The sequence below is a fragment of the Octodon degus genome, unplaced genomic scaffold, assembly GCF_000260255.1.
Source record: "Octodon degus isolate 3935 unplaced genomic scaffold, OctDeg1.0 scaffold00319, whole genome shotgun sequence".
In the NCBI taxonomy this organism is placed as follows: domain Eukaryota; kingdom Metazoa; phylum Chordata; class Mammalia; order Rodentia; family Octodontidae; genus Octodon; species Octodon degus.
In genome coordinates, this window is record NW_004524895.1 from 910,383 (window position 1) to 924,931 (window position 14,549).

The 14,549-nt window shown below is 44.3% G+C and overlaps 2 pseudogenes; one reads left to right on the forward strand and one right to left on the reverse strand.

Annotated features, from left to right (window-relative positions):
• Window positions 1–185: 185 nt before the first annotated feature.
• On the reverse strand, window positions 186–1,724 carry LOC101577846 (annotated as a pseudogene).
• A 6,340-nt stretch (window positions 1,725–8,064) lies between these two features.
• LOC101579440 overlaps window positions 8,065–14,549 on the forward strand; it is an 8,934-nt pseudogene continuing 2,449 nt past the window's right edge.

The following is a 14,549-nucleotide window of genomic DNA, read 5'->3' on the forward strand; positions in this document are numbered from 1 at the left end:
GTCTTATATGTGGTTTTTTAATAAGGTTCAGTAAACAGCTACTCAAAGTTCTGGTCAGCAGCAGATTTGTTGATTTTCTAAGCATATCATCTATTTCTGTTGAGCTCCGGTGCAGTGACTCTGAATATTTAAGGCTGGCATAAATAAATTGTTTAACCTGAATATAAATATGAGGTACTGACTGACACATGGGAAATTTCTTCAGGAAACACTGCTTTTCAAGATCTGGATCTTGAAAGGGAAATTTGCTGATGACTATTTTATACTCTTCTTCACTGACAACAGGGATAGGGCTATAATTATCTTTTCAAAAATGTCCCTGAAAACTCCAGCCCATTTCTTAAGTAGTATTTCATTGTATTGATCTCTTATTTCAAACAAAAGGTCAAAAAGTCGGTTTAATGGAAAACCATAACCCTGCAAAGTATCTGCAAAAATTACAATGAGATTCTTCAGCTCTAAAACAAGATCAGGGTCAATGCAATAAGATGAATGAGCTCTAAGGACAGCAATTATCTTTGAAAGGGCCATGTTCCAAAGTTCATCAGTGTATGCCCTGGTTACCAATCCTTGTGTCACATGTAAAATATGATCTTCCACCACAAAGAACCCTACAATTTGAGTGAAATATCTTCTGTAGCCATCAACTGTTTCATGCATACTTGACTGGGGCTGTAAAACCAGTCTTGCTTGTTTCTTTCTTTGTTTTTGGTAATAATTTTCAAATGATTCTTCATCACCCAAAACAGAATAAATATGCAAACATCGGTAAACAGGAGAAAAATCAAGATCCTGAACATTTAAGACCTCCTCTTCATTCTCATCTTCTTCATCAAAGGCATGTTTCAATATAATTTCTTTTTTTTCTTCTTGAATTCTATCATGATTTATATACATATTCTTCCCAAATTTCACATTATTTTGCTTCTGAAGAGCAACATTGAAGGTTTTCTGCTGTTGTGCCTGTTTCATTGCTGTTTCACCTATTTTGTCAGAATGTTTTTGAATGCTTTCCAAAAAGTCTTTGAGATCAGACATGGAGATTTCTTTAATATTCCCACTGAGTTTAGGAAGATTTTCTATCATTAACTGACAGAACCGGTATTGACTAACCCGGGGAAAATACACCTTTTGTAATTGTTCCATAGTTTTTAGGGCAGAATAATACCTTTTTGCACTCATCTGTTCTCTTAGCTTACTGTACATTTCCAGCACTGGAAGGCATAACTGCAATTTTTCTACTACCGTTGTAATATTCCTCTGCTGAATTCTACATCGAATAATATTTTCTGTTTGCATTATCATCTCTTTCCCAGCATCTTGAAATCTTTGATTTGTATCAGTAACTTGCACCTTCAGTTTTTCTGCATCTGTCCTTACTTTGAGGAGTTCTGTAATTGCATCTACAAAACCCTGATGATGAAAATTACACATCTTTTCAATTTCCTTGTCATGATTACAGATACAAGCATCTAATTTTTCCAAAAACTTCTTGTGCGCATTTGGCTGGTCATCATATACAGATAGTTTTAGAGGTTTTAGATTATGGTTAGCTGGCTCCAAGGCAGAAACATCATGGCAGGAGAAAGCTGCTCAATTTATGGCATCAGGGAAGCAGAGAGCCAGAGAGTGGGTCCCACGCAGGCGGTGTCAGTGCTCTCAATCTCCTGCAGAATCCGCTCATGCTCCGGGACGGTGCCCAAACACTTGCCGCTCTCCGCCATCTTGGCTGGAGTGTAATGTGTTAATTATTGAAACTGTCCTACCAATTTGGTTTGAAACTGTCTCATTGCTATTTGTTTCTCAATAAATTTATGGAAAAAAAGAATTTAAGATATAAGTGTATTAAACTCTAAATAAATAAATAAATAAATAAATAAATAAATAAATAAATGGTCTGAAAGTTTGCCTGTCTGTGAGGCCGCTCTTCCAATGTGACCACAAGGTGGCAATAGCGCACATAAGTGTGACTTGGGCAGGGCTCTGAACCCCTGCCAGGTGTGAATGACCCTCAGAGCTTGAGCCTTCCAGGGCATAGGACTTGAAAGGAGAAGGGACCTAGAAGGAGAGGACTTGAAAGGAGAGGTCACCTAGAAGCCCTGGAGGTAGGAGCACTTGCGACCTCACTTTAGGAGCCAGCAGAAGAGACCCTGATGGCAGCACCAGACAAGGACACTCCCAGCGGGGCCATCGTGGGTCAGTCAGCATCCCTGATGGACATCCATGCAGCAGACCTTAAAGCCCGGGAGCAGACAGAATGCCAGGAGGCACTGGAAAGGACGCTACACCGCATAAAGTGCCACTGTCCCTGCAGTGCTCCTGGATAGCTCAACACCCACCAATTAATGCATGTGACACAACACATTAGAAGAATGGAAGACCAAGGCCAAATGATCACGGGTATTTTTCTTCAAAATTTTTATTTTATTTCATTTTGAAGACTAAGAACAAAGGCAAAAAGAATTAGCAGGAACAAAGAGTGAAGCAGGGTAATAATACATTACATATATCACAGATTTTCTAACCAAGAATAGCAAATTAACAGTAATTATTATACTACTATTTTTGAAGACAAATACGTTGTTCAGATTGCCAAGTATAGCTATGCAATATTGGACAAATAGTTAAATATTAACATTGTTTTCAGGGCTGGCCAAATAGCTCAGTAGATTAAAGTGCCTGCAAGCAGGTGCAGGGGCTTGGGGTTTGATCCCCGGGACTGCCATATCAGCCCTACCCCCAAGGTGTGCAGAGACAGTAATTGAGACTGAGCTTGGTGGAGCGCCTGTAATCCCAGCTCTTGGGAGGCTGTAAACAGGCAGATCACTACAAGTCTGAGCTAGTCATGAGACCCTAAATACCCTGTAGATCCATTCCTAAAATACAAAAAAGCAAAAACATTGTTTTCACTAAACCTTATTTTTTTCATTTCTTACTTTTTTAAAATTTTATTTTAATGAGAGCATAGTAATTATCGATAAGACTTTAGAAATGGTACATATTTAGAATACCAAGATGAGAGTATGCAATCATGGTTTTTGTAGTGCACGTTGCTGTCTTCGATGTAGTTGTTTGGTTAACAGGTATATGCCTAAAGAGTGAGACAAAGTGAAAATTCCAAACTTCAAATTTTATTTAAAAAAAAATATATATATATACTTGCATGATTTTCCTATTTTTGCTCTGTTTTCCTTTCACTATCCTTTGTTGTTTTATTCTTATGGTCAATTTCTTTTTGTATTGCTATATGTATTATACCCTTCAGGTTTTATTTACTCATCGGGTTCTTACACTAGGTAGACACTACTACATTTACACATGTAGGTCTGCTTTATTTCACTTATGAATATAGCCTCTAGTTGCATCTATTGACCAATACAGGTCTCAAGTTTCTCTTTATAACTGAGTAATGCTCTATTATATAAAAATACCACATCTTTTTCAGTTGTTGATTCTTTGAAGTATTTCCCATGCAGTTTTCTTTTTGTTCATGAATACTCTCCCTGCCCCTATATCTTCAAGATTTCCACCTAATTTCTTTTCTGGTAGACTTACTGTTTCTGTTTTAATGTTTAGAACTTTAATCCATTTTCAATTTAGTGTAGGGCATAGATGGGGGATAGATCCAGGGCTAGTTTTAGTTTTCAGCATGTGGAGAGCCAGGTTTTCGAGCACCATTCATTAAAGAGCCTGTCTTTCTTCCTATAAACAGGTTTGGCTGCTTTCTCAAAGATAAGATGGCTGAGTGTGTTTGTAGTGGTGTTTGCTTCTACTAGTGTGTTCTGTTGATCCTCAGGTCTCTTTGTTTGCCAGTACCATGCTGATGTTTTCACACCAGGTTTGTAGTACAATTTCAAGTCAGGGATTGTGATGCCTCCTGCCTGGTATTGGTTACACAGGATTGCCTTTGCTATTCAAAGAGTTTTATGGTTCCAAATAAATTTTTGCATACTTACTCAAGCCTGTGAGGCACATTGATGGTATCTTAATAAGGATTGCATTAAATATGTATAACAATTTTGGGAGTATGACCATTTTTACAATGTTGGTTCATCCTATCCACGTGCATGGAATTATTTTTTAATTTTCTGATATCCTCCTAAGTATGTTTTTTCAGGATTTTGTAATTTTCATTGTATGGATATTTTACTTTTTTGTTACATTGATTCCGAAGTAGCTCATATTTGGGCATGTTGTTGTGAAGTTGTGTTATTTCTCTATTTTTCTTTCAGTGAGTTTGCTATCTGTAGAGGAATACTGTTAATTATTGACTGTTGACTTTGTATCCAGTTTTGCTACTGTAGTTTACTTTTACCAATTCAAGCAGTTTCTTGCAGGAACTTTGTGGGTCTTCCAAGTAGAGAATCATGTCATCTGCAAATGATATTTTAAATTTTTCTCTACCTATTCTTATTCATTTTATATCTCTCTGTTGTCTAATGGCTTTAGCTAATGCTTCCAGAACTATTTTGAATAGGAGGGGTGATAGAGAACTTACTTGCCTTTTACTTCATTTGATAGTAAAGCTTTAAATTTTTCTTCATGTAGAATTATGTTGGCCACTGGTTTGTCATAGGTGGTTTTTATCAGATTGAGGCAGAGGCCATCTATTTAATTTTCTGTAGGTCCTCGATCATGAATGATTGTTGGACTGTCTAAACCCTTTGCTGTGTCTATTGGGTGATCATGTGAGTTTTGGTTTTGGATCTATAGATAAAGTGTTATGCATTTATAGATTTTCAGATGTTGAACATTTTGCATGCTTTGATGTATCTTACCTGGTCATGGTGTATAATGTTTCTGATGACTTGCTGCCTTCTACATATGCGTACTTCATAGAGGATTTTTGCATCTATTTTCATGAGGGAAATTAATCTGTAATTCTCTTTTTTGGTTGGATCTTTCTCTGGTTTTGGTATCAGTACAATGGTTGCCTCAAGAATGACTTTGGGATTATTGCTTCATTTTCAATTTCATTGAGTTTGAGGAGTATTGGAATTAAATCTTCCCCAAATTTCCTGTAGAATTCTGCAGTGAATCTGTGAGGACCTGGGTTTTGCTTTCTTGGTAAGTTTTTCATTACATTTTCAATTTCATTCATTTTGGATTATTCAGAATTTTTACGTAATCTTGATTCAGTTTTGGTAATTTATACCTATGTACAAATTTGTTCATTTCTTCTATGTCTCTGATTTTGTGAGAGTAAAGATGTTCACAGTAGGTATCAATCACCTTCTGAATTTCCACAGGGTCCATACTAATTTTGCCCTTTTCATTCCTTTTTGCTTGAATTTGGGATTTTTCTTTCCTCTTTTTATGAGGATAGATAGGGGTTTATCAACTGTATTTAATCCTTCAAAGAACAAGCTTTTGATGCATTAATTCGTTATGTTGCCTTTTTTGTTTCAATTGCATTAATTTCTGCTCTAATTCTTATGATCTCCTTTCGTCTTTGAGCTTTGTGCTTGGTTTGCTCTTCTTTTTCTATATGTTTGAGGTGCAGCATTGGGGTATTTATTTGTTCTCTTTCTGTTTTCCAGATGTGTGACTTCTCCTGGTTCTGGAGAGTTCCTGATCATGAAGAGGTCTACCTCCGCTAGGAAATCGATTTCTCTAGGTTGATGCCCCTCGAACAGAGCTGTGCTGAGCCTGGACTGGGTGCCCCACTGGCAGAAGCCAGCTACTCCAGGCAAGGAGCAGCCAGGCCCTGTATCCCAGGTGGCTGGTGAGGGACCTACAGCAGCAGAGGCCGGAGAGCCCAGATGTGGTGGCCATGAAGGCAAGAGATGACAGGAAGGGGGAAGATGATGTGGAGCCTGGACCCCTGCATCAGCAGCTGCCATGGCCTCCTGGCCTCAAGCCGTTACTCAAGCCAGGGTCCCTGTGGACACAACCTCGAATCCAGTACAACTTTACACAGTGGCAACTGTAGGATCTAGAAAGGGTTTTTCAGGAAAACCAGTACCCCAAATTGAAGATAAGGTTAGCAGCACACCCAGAGCACAACCAGGCTCAGGTGGTGAGGGGTATTTCCAGGTCACTCTGTGCCCTCCGTGTCAGCCCAGATTGGGGCCTCCTCTTGTCCCTGCCCTGTCCCTGCCCTGTACTGCTCCTGTCCTGCTCTGCCTCTCCCTTGCCCCTGCCCTACACCTATCCTATCCCTGCCACTGACCTTTCAATGCCCTCCTCCTACCCTCCCCTGCCTAGCCCCTGCCCATGCCCTTGCCCTCCCTCGCCACTTCCCTGCCTCTGGTACTACACTGCCTCTACCACTGCATAACCTCTGCCTATGACCCTGCCCCTACTGCTGTCCTAAGCCTAACCTTGCTGCTGTGCTGGTCATGATCCTGTCTTTCAGTGCCTTGTCTCTGACCCTCTCCTGCTGCCTCCCTTACCGTGCTTTTACCTTTCCCCTGACCAGGCCTTTCCCCTGCCATGCAGTGCCCTGCCCCTGCCTCTGACAACAATAGAGAGGGCATATTCTGGGGATAAATGTCCAAAATGTCACATCCCAGGATGGAGAATTCATGTGCACGGGTTGCTAACCACTGATGGATTCCTTTCTGATTGTGGCTGGTACTCAGAAACATAAAATTTCCCATTGCGCCCAACTGTAAAGGGCCCGCTTCAGCAGGGTGAGGCTTGCTCATGCTCTTGTCCAGCAGATATGCACAAGGCTCTCTGTCTTCCCACACTGAAGCTCATGACCACTGGTCCTGCAAGCTCCTTCACCCCAGGGCAGGATGAGCACTACTGTGCACATTCGCTCAAGCACTTGGACACTTTGCAGATTTTAGGGGTGATTGAGAAGTAACAATAAGGCCAGGAAAGACTTGCTACTTGTCTTTTCACTATAATGCCCAATCCAGAGCATTGGCTGCTTTCTCTCCACAGGAAAGATCTTGCAAGACGACTGTATGTGGCTGAAACTAAAGTACATGTCAGTACATCTGAAAAATAAATGTACTTGCTTCAGCACTCACTGTAAAACACACTTCCAGATGTAGAAGCTTTGTGCTAGGCAAGTTCAAGTGGGTGTATATTCACTGTCTTTTCCTTTGCCTTGGCTGACATGCTCTGCTTTGAATGGGGAATTCAAAAAGTAAACTACGTATCCAAGATGGGCATGCGTAGTTACACAAATGTGTACTGTGTGGGCATGCCTTCAGTATGTAAAGTACATATCTCTCTTCCTGTTCAGGCAGCTACGTTTTAGGGGGAGCTCTGTGTGCACTCCTGTTGGGGCACAGGCCGGCTCCAGAAGAAGTCAAATTCATGTAGAGAAGATCAGGATTGCAATGGCTTTCAAGGGTTCTCACCAATTGAAAGGTACATAAACCCATTTAGCTAAGCAAATTTTTGTCAATGTTGGGATGACAGAGGACATAAATCAAAGGATACAGTAGATGAGAGATGAAAATGTCTCTCCTTTAGGAGATAGTGTGATGGGAAGACACTGTGGAAGCCCAGTATGTGCTCTTCTTCCCCTGCTCTGTACGTCTGGGAACACAGCACAGACTGGCTCATCCCTCAGTTAAAACTTTGATATCCCATATGTGTCCACCCAAACACATGCTCAAAAGAGTAAGAATCAGGCTGTCATAGGGGATGGCTAAGCTGGATTGGGCAGCTGGTCTCAAGAATGAGACAGTCAAAAAGGGTGGTGTGGAATGAGCTTTGGTTTATCCAAGAGAGGTGCAGAGGATCCAAGGGTGGTTGTGCTCAGCTATAATCTGAGCACTCTGCAGGCGGAGGCAGGAGGATCACTGTGATCTCCACTCCAGCCTGGGCTACATCATGAGACTGTCAGAACACATACAAATAGCGATGAAATGGTGAGCAACAATTACAGGCAGTGGGCATCATGTGGGTAGCTCACAGGATCAGAGATAACCTGCACGAGTCCAGTTACCACAAGTAGATGCACAGTTACCAAGAGTAGGGCTTGCCTCAGAAATCAGGAACAGCTCATCATTCACGTTGCTGCGGAGGGCAGGGCATAGAGCAGTGGGGAAAATGGGCTCAGGATCTGGGCAGGGATCCAGGACAGCAACCCCACAACGCATGGCACTGAGCCCTGGCATTCTTGTGCCTCAGAACAAGCTTCATCCAAACCGTCTCACCTGGGCCATGGAGGAGGAAGTGGGTAGCAGTTTCTCAAGGTGCCAGTCAGAGCACAGGAACAGAGGACCCCAGGTATGGGAGGTGCTCTCTCCCTTCCCTGGCTGTGGGTATCACTTAAGGGAGAACTTGGGGACAGGGGACAGAGCAAAGCAATGAAGCAGAGAAAAGTTCTCAGGATGTCAAATCTGTCAGTTTCAAGGTCCCAAGAAATTCACGTGGAGTTTTTCCTCCCCTGTGGAAGGTAATATACTGGTAGGAAAGGAGGCTTATGTCACAGACCTGCTGTCAGCTCAAGCCCATGTGCAGATGCACTTCTCACCCATGGAATCTCTGTGTCCTCTTCAAGTGAGCTCTTCTGCTCTGGACTTTGTGGCAGGTTATATTGATGCTGGGAAGCAGGCATGACATGGGAGAAGAAGAGGCTGCTTGTTTGATTATCCTTGGCAGTGTGAGAGCTTTCCAAATCATTCCTTCCTTGAAAATCTTCAAGAACTGGGAGGCTGTGAGGCTGTGAAGGGACAGGGACATCTTGCACAGTTCTGGTCCACAGTGCAATGGCAGCAGTTTAGAAAGGAGCAGTCTTGTGACCCTCCTGCTGCTTACTTCTGGAGCCTCCTCTTGGACAGTACCTCCCCTTTTGTGCCTTGGGAACCAGGGCTGGGCTATGCAGGTCCAGGGAAGCAGCAGAGATTGGGGTACAAGGCAGGGTGGTCCAGGACCTGTCAGAGTTGATGAAATGCAGTGTGCTGGCTTTGCTCTAAGCACAGAGAAGCCTAGGGGAATGGCAGAGAGGACAGTGCACAAATGACACTGGTGACCATGGCCATTGTCCTGCCCTTAAAGCTGAGGGTGGGCAAGGACATGGGCAGATGTCATTCACTCAGGATTAGCAGTTGTCAACTTCTCTCTTACACCAAATGTCACATCAGTGTCCTAACTCCCTGCCTGCCTGTAGTTAGTTGTCAAGGTGCCCCAGAGAATGGGGGAAGTCACCTATCCTCGAATGGAGCCTTCCAGAAAGAGACCCACATGCTCACAGAAGGTGGGATTTTTAAACTGAGAACTCCTCGTTCTCCATAGTCCTTTAAATACAGATCAAGGGCTGCCATGCCCCAGGCCCCTGCACTTGGAGAAACTCTCCAGGTGAGGAGGAGCAGGAGTAAGCTGCCAGGGGTATGGTCAACAGTCCATATTCTGTGCTGCTTCCCTTGCTTAGAAGGCATGGAGCTAACATCAGGCACTGGACCATCTTGTCCCCTAGGCCTGCAACCCACCCCTGGGAAAGACTATTAAAGAACAGCGAGGTAGGGAGGAAAGGGGAACCTTTTCAGCCTGTGCCTGAGCAGGGCTTGGAGCTGGTGCTCATGAGGGAGCAGTGCAGGAGGCTGCGGGCTGTTCTGTTTCCTCAGTTATTTGCTTTGATTCTAGTGCCTGACATGGAGCTAGGGCCATGGGCAGCATAGTGCAGTGCCTTCCACTCAGCGACCCTCACAGTGCACAGCATAAGGGAGCATTATGCACAGGTCTTCTGCTGTGCAAATCAAAGGGCAGTGGCCTAGGAATTGACACAATGAGTTTCTCAGGGTGACAGGAAGTCTTTGTTCTAACTTCGTGCCTTTTGTCCTCTCATCACAGGCCTGGATCAAGATTCTGAGTGCTAAATATAGGAAGAGTCAGAGGGAAGTAGTGAACAGAGAGGCGCTACCTGCTGTACAGTGTGAAGGTGACCTCCAGGCGCCCCCACAGCACTGGTAAGTTCCCCTACTCTGAGACCACAGAGGAGATGGGATTTTCTCTTGTCTGGGCCAAGTGCTGATGTCCATACCACCTATATGTTCTCACCACTTAGGTTAGCAATAAAGTAGTGAGTTCTCAGCATGCGTGTTTTTCTGACCCATGTGTAGAAATAGTGTAAGTTGATGTGGAAATTCCATTCATCCCACACCATGGTGAGGTCTCTTGTCAGTAGAGGACTTCCCTCAGCCACTGTCTAGTGTCCTGAGACATCAGTCTTCTAAGAGCCATGCTGAGTTTAAATGGCCCTTCATTCATTCCCTCTCACTGAAAACCCACCACTGTGTCCTCACCTGCACTCTGACATTTGCGGAACTTAAGTGAGTGCAAGAAAGGCCAAGACACAGCCCTGGTGAGAGGACCCTGTGCACACACAGGGCTGGGTCTCCCCCAAGTTGAGGAGGGCAGTGGCTACCCTGAGCTGGGAGATGAGCTCACCAAGTGGCGGCTCCATGTCAGGGGGAAGGAAGCAGGTACATAGTCATCTGCTGTGCTCCAGGTCTACTCAGTATACTCCTGGATGGGGAGCACAGAGGGTGCTGGGGGAGCTTTTGGGGGCCGAGGTCCTGCTGCCCAAGAGAACCACAGAAAGCCACCTGTGGAAGCTCAGAGAGCCTGCTTCCCCTTTCTCTCTCATCCCCAGCCAGCACCAAATCCTCACAGGCCCCCAGCTCAGAAGCTGAATACCTCTCCTTCCTCAGGACTGGTGCACCTGCAGCACTCTGTGACCTCAGTCAGTGGAGCTAAGCAATACCCGAGCCCAGAGTGACTTCCCACTCATCTCTGTATTCACTCTCCTTCTCATTCCTCCTTTTACACTGAGCTCAGAAGTGATAGCTGTTCAGGTCCCATGACCTCGAAGAGCATTTGGGTTTCTTACTCTACACCTTGCCAGTTAGGGATTGTTCCATTTACAGAATTGATCATGCATTTCCAAACCAATGTGAACAGCATTGTCTTAGTTACAACGGGCAACTGAAGTGATAGAAAACCAATCAAATGTATAGCTTTCAGGAATATACCAGTTCCCCACAGACTGTGCTATTCTTGTGTTACTGCAGTGTCCTGCAGTATCCTTTGGGCCACCTGGTGTGTCATAAGGGTGATGCAGTGTCCATTCATGTGGGCCCTGTGTCCAGGTGTTACTCACAGCTGCCTTCATTTTCTTGGCAATCTGAGGTGAGCAGTCCTGAACAATTCTTTGCTCCAAGAGGATGATTCTGCTCTCCAGGGCCATACACTTGCTAGAGAACTGAGAATGTGGGGGTGAGATTGTGCTTGTGCTTTGCCCTGCTTCTGGGCATAATGTGTTCCCTAAACTTATGAGCTAGATGACAGAGTCCCTGATGAGCCCGGAGAAATGCACAGTCGCAATAGGGTGAAATCTTATTTGGTCTCTGAGATGGGCCTTGATTCCCACCTCTAAAGTCTAACCACCTCCCTGCAAGCCCAGCCCTCACCTGTGGCCTATACCCCATTCTCACACCTCTTCTGCCCTCTGCTCTGAACCCCCACTTCTTCGCCCCCAATCCCCCACAATTCTACCCTCTAGCCCACTCCCACTCCAGCCCAGCCTTCATGCTTCCACCTTAGCCCCATGATACAAAGTGAGAGGAGCTTGGAAGCAGTCATGAGGCTCTGCACAGTGCCTCCCAGCATGTGAGGGGCCTGTGGGTGAATGCGAGTGCAGGAGCCCTGGGGTGCAGCTTTCTGCTCTCCTTCCTTCCCAGGGAGATCCCTTCCCTGATGAAATCCTGAACAGGAAGGATGACCCTCCTCTCAGCACAGCCACATGAACCTCTCAGTGGCTTGTGCTGGTGCTGTGACCACTGCTCCTGGAAACAAGAAATGGACCTGTGGGGCAGAGTCCTGGACTGTGGTTTTCCTGAAGTCCTCCTCCATCCGGGAGAAACATGAGGGGGATGTGAAGACAAGGCACAAAGATTCAATACATTTCCCAGAACAATAGACCGTGTACTTGACTTGCAGCTCTTAAGGCTGAACAGAGAAGAATGCAAGGATTGGAGCCACAGTGAAAGAAACAATGCATGAATTTCTGATGATCACTTCCTATGCAATGGTTAAGACATGTTTGCCCTAAAGCAGCCTTCACATTTACAATGGAAGAACTCCTTCGTTGTTTATCTCTGGGTCAGGTGTATGCTTGCATCCTGTGGTTTTCTTCCTTTCTTTCAGCACTGGGACTTGAACCCTGGGACTTTGAACTGAGCTACATGCCCTGTTCCTTTTGTACTATTATCTGGAGACACGGTCTCACTAACTTGCCAAGGTGCTCAGGGGGGTCTTAAACTTCTGTTCCCCCTGCTGCAGCCTCCCAGAGTGCTGGGTCTACAGGGCCTGGGGCCACAGCAGGGCTGTAACATTTTTGCTTGCATTCTCAAGCTCTGTGCTCCTCCTTAAGAGAAACTACAAACTGGGCCTGCAGTGACTTCGGGGCCAGGTGCTTAACCCTGAGGGGATTTGACTGACCTTGTCAGATGCAAAAGTTACATTTCTTGTTATATAGGTCTTCCTTTATCTTGGTCTTAACCATCCAGCAGAAAAGTATAAACACGAAGAATAGAAAGTAAAGCCATATTAATAGGCTGAGCTGTAAAAGACTCAAGTCAACAACTTCTGACATTCCCTAAAGCTTGCTCTCTTATCAAGTGAGTATGTTTCAGTTTTGCTAAGGGGAGTGGCACATTCCATTGTTGGTCAGCAATGTGCTAGAGCTGAAATACAAGGACAATTTGTGTGGAGTGAGGCTTGAACCCTTGGCCTTCATACTGACCTGCAATCCCAGCCCCCCTTCACTTTTTATTGCTCAGGCAGGGTCTTGCTAAGTAACCAAGCTGCCCACACTGGGTTCCAATTGATGATGCTCCTGCCTCAGCCTCCCGCAGTGCAGGGCTTCAGGGGCTGGGCCTCTATCCCCACCTACTGCTATGATTTTTTATATCATTATTTAGGCTACATTCACTGTGGTAAACAGGACTACATGCATTGTGCTGTTATTAAAAGCTTTTATTATGTGTACATATTCCTTCAAACCTTCACATTTCTCTGGTGTGTTGAGTTTAATTATGAACAATGGGATTATCTGTGCTATTAAGTCCTTTTTTGGGTGTCTCTCTTAGGGCCAGTGGGTCTTTTGTTTATGTGGGGAGGCAGGCACAGCACTATTGTGGCACAGGAAGTGAGGATTATCCCAAGACCTGAACAGGAAGTGTGGGCACGAGAGGTGTGGACTTGGAGATCTTTGAACAGAGTCCTAAAGCCTTCTTTGGAGAAATACAAAGGGTTGGAAATTGTGACTGAATTTAAGACCAGGCAATGAGGCACTGGTGATACTGCACCACATGGGGATTTGCCATGGGAGGGTTCCACTGGACTGGCTGCTCTCCACAGCTCTGCAGCAGACCGACGGTTGTAGCTGTGTGCTCCCTGATTGTGGTCTTTGAATTGAAAGTATAATTCCTTGGGGAGTTATACTACTCATGCAAATGCCAGGACTGGGAAATAAGAAACACGAGGACACATTACTGGCTTATCCCTTTGTGTTTTCAGGCAAAACCTGAAGTGATGAGTTGAGTGTTGCAGAGAGTCTATGAGTGGCTCTTCCTGGTGAAACAGATTCTGTGGCAGTAGAGGCTATTCTTTGATGTGGGCCTGTTTTTATGTGCTGGTAAGTGGTGACTACCTCTTGGGAAGGATCCGGAAGGGTGAGACACATCTGTAGCTTTTGAACAGCTTCACTTCTTGGAGGTAAAGCATTCCACTGAACCCTATTGTCAGGCAAATACTAGAATAGTTACAGCAAATGCAGACATTGCAAGGTGAGCGCCCTACGATTATGTGAGGGAGTCTATGGCAGGGACACTAAGATAGAAACCCTGCACACATGCTGCCCACAGTGAGGAGCTCAGCTGAGGCTACACAAAGGTGATCATTTCTGTTGATACAGATCAAGGTCAGAAAACTGGGTTTCAGTGTGAGCATGACGTGTGTGCGGGACACAGCCGCCAGGGGGCGATGAAGGCTCTCAACAGTGTTCAAGCACTGGCTTTGAGTTGCCTGCAGATTCACTGATGCGAACTCTGGAGATGAAGCCTACTGTGAAAGGAAAACCCTGCTCGATTTTGAGATCTTCCTGCCTCTCCCTCCCAGAGTGCTGGGGTTATCTCTTTGGTATCTAGATCTGTGATTCCCAGTGGTCAGTACACAAATCTTTCAACTTGTGTTAAGCTTATGCCTAAGTGGCTTATTCTATTTATTTATTTATTTATTTACTAATAAGATAATTTATTATTTTGATAAAGTGACTGCTTCCTGTTATATTTTTAACACTTATGATTTGGCATATCAAAATGTAAATTTATCATATTTTCAGGATGAAAATTTTTAAAAAATTATTTAAAGCAAATATTCTCTTTAGGTATGTCTTTGTGTTTGTTCCCATAATTTTATTGATAAACAAATAGCAATGAGACAGTTTCAAATCAGATTGGTAGGACAGTTCCAATAATTCACACATTGCATACATTCTTCCTAGTGGTTAATTGCTGTACAAGATGTGGACATGATATCCTATTTACAAACACCATTAGAACAAATCCCTCTATTCATTA